The sequence below is a fragment of the Carlito syrichta genome, unplaced genomic scaffold (assembly GCF_000164805.1).
Source record: "Carlito syrichta isolate Samal-C Ts95f unplaced genomic scaffold, Tarsius_syrichta-2.0.1 Scaffold312556, whole genome shotgun sequence".
In the NCBI taxonomy this organism is placed as follows: domain Eukaryota; kingdom Metazoa; phylum Chordata; class Mammalia; order Primates; family Tarsiidae; genus Carlito; species Carlito syrichta.
Window position 1 is genome coordinate 342,918 of NW_007256652.1, and position 2,972 is coordinate 345,889.

Here is a 2,972-nt window from a genome sequence, read left to right on the forward strand (position 1 = left end):
AGCTAAGGAATTAAATAGACTGAAGGGGAACAGGCACATATTTTCAAGTGGAGGCACAGCATGAGCCAAAGCTTGGAGGCAGGAACAGCCAGGGTACGTGTGTGAGATAGTAAGGAAGCCATCTTGCCAGTGGCTAAACCTGAAGGCCAAACTTGAGGCAGAAGCAATGAGAAGAGGGTTAGCTTTGATGATGTCATTGCAGGGACTCCACCCACTGTCAGCTGTATCTGAACTGTTGACCAGGATGCTACACAGAGGGGTAGGCTGCCCACACTCAGTGCAGATCTGATTTTTTGGTTTATTTGGAGGAGGAGGTGCAGGGAGGTAGGAGAGAGGAGAGAGGAGAAGAAATGCTTTGGTTGTGAGGAGGTTGCAGGTTTCTCCCACACATCTAGATAAGACTTCACATTGCCCCATAGAAAAAAGGCTTTCCACAAGACACAACTCCTTCCTTGCAGGATTTCTGCCAATGATCTTCCTTTGGGAGATTTCCCATTTTCTCTTCCAATTCCTGCTTGGTGCATACTTTTTCTTCTTATGGCAAATTTTGTATTTTTAGCCCAGGCAGTTGCTGTGGCAACCACTAAAGCTGAACATTTTGTTTCCCAAGAACAAATGCATGCTTAAATATTCAAGCAATTTTCTGTTGTTCAAAGGAAGTGAGATTTCTAGCATATTATTCAGACCACACGAGAGAAGTTGAATTTTCTGTTCATTACTTTTAAGGGTTCCCACAGTGCTCATACTTTTCCAGAACTGGTGAGAGGTCAGAATTAATGTTTACATCAAATGTCGTGATCCCTTTCAAAAACAGGAATAAGGAATACTTTTATAATGTTTCCCTTCCCTGTCCAACTTTTTAAAAAGATCTCGACAATGAGTACTCCAGACAATGAGGATGGAAACTTATTTCTTCCCTCCTTGGGAATGGAAGATGCATTAAGAAGCCCTTACCTCCAGCCTTTCAATGAAGAGGTGCCATCTCTTTCATGTCTAACCTACCTCAGACAACGTCAATATTTACTTAAGAGAAGCGTAGAAATTGCTTTTACTGTGTTTAAATATTCTTCCCTCCCTTCATACCCACAGTGCAGACTGTGGATTACAAGCACGTCCCTGTTTTGGTATCTGAGGTTCTGAAGTCTACCCTAGTCTCCAGATGTCCTTCAAGTACATTAGAGTGCGAGAATGGATCTCCCACACATCTAGATAAGACTGCTTAACCTTGAGTCCATGAACTTGGATGGAAAAATAATGACAGTATTATTTTTGCTAGCTTCTAATTGAGATCTATCATTTTCTTCACTTATGAAGTCTCAACTCTTTTTGAGAGAAGTAGTCTTTTTTGAGAGAGATATTGATGATGATTCATAATCCCTTGGGACATGTTCTATACTCTGTTTGTTGCCTTTGCAAGCTCCATGTATAATTGAAAAATATAGAAACTATCCTGTAGAAAGAAGTAGTATCAGAGTAGAGTCAGGACTCAGAAACCATTCTGGGTATTTCAAGCAGGAGGAGATTTAATATAGGAAATATAGACTGAAGCAGAAGGAACAAAAGTTAAAGAAATCTACTACTGTGTGTGCTGGAAATCAGAAAGTTTAAGGAACAGCAGAAAACCATGCCTAATATTCTTAGTTACTGCAACACCAAAGGGTATGATTGGCAGAGAGATGCCTGAAAGCTGTGGGGCTGTGTCACATGTACTATCTTCTGAAGTTCACACAACTCATATAACTGCCTGCTGCTGCTACAGGGACCATAATTATTTCTAATTTTCCTCTGCTTTCCAGATGTTACCGTTGTCTTTTATAGCTTAGATCCTCACTGGTTGGGATTCTAAGAAGTGTAAATTCCAAAATTCCAGCTTCGGGAAAATAGAGGCAGTATAGAGATGAGAAGTACACAACAAGGGAAGAAGAGGGCTGAGCCAACAACACACATTCCAGCACACAAGTCTAGCAGCAGCGGCATAGTGGAGAAAATACAGGTTTGGATGTTGGGCTATTTGAGCTCTAATAATCCTTGCTGTATGACTTTGAGTAACTCACATGTGTCTCCTCTGAGACTCAACTTTTACATTTACAAAGGTTTAATTTTTATACTATTCTACATTATGGCTAAGGACCCTTTCAGTTCTGAACCCCAATGGCTCTGGCAATGTTGTTTCTTGTAATTCAATTCCTTGAAATAAAGATTGACTTCCTTCATGAGCACTGATGAATGAGTGGATCTTTGAAAAGTAGAGCTTGTCAGGCAATGGGCTGAGGAGTTTTAAAAGAATTTTTTAGGTTCCTTGTGCTCTGAAGGGGGGATGCCTGTCCTCCCCAATACCATGCAATGATGGGCTGACATCTTTCTCTACACTGCTGCTTAGGTAACTTACCAGGTGGGAAGCAGTGAGGCTAATTCTATAAGCCACACCCGAAGGTTTGGTTATTTTATATGAGACTCTCATCACTTACATGCATTCACATAAAGTTTTCTGAAGGTAACTTTGTACTAGCCCAGAGGCATCTCTATATGATATAATCAGCCATCTTGAAGAATCTCCCACTAATCTTACTCTTGCTCACCGTCACCACTTCCCTATCATCTCACCAAGTGAGGAAAAAACAGATCACAAATATAAGTACTTCCAATACCCCAAATGGGTCAAAGCAGTATGAGTTGGATGACAGGCATTTTGTTGCTGCTCTGTTATGACCTATTGGCTTCCTGGGGTCTCTGACTCAAGCCTTCCAGGGAAAATCTTCTACTCTGCTATTGGCACGTACACCCTAGAGACCAGCATTACTATGCTCAGAAGGCAGAGCTCATTAGCCAGAGAGTCCCAGGGGTGCCATGCTATCACCTATCAAGCAAAAGCTTGAGGGAGGAGGCTTTGAATGGCCAATATTAATTATCTGAGCTTATTCTCTCCAAAGTGAATGGATTACAGGCAGTTGAGAGATCTAGTTTAGCAGAAA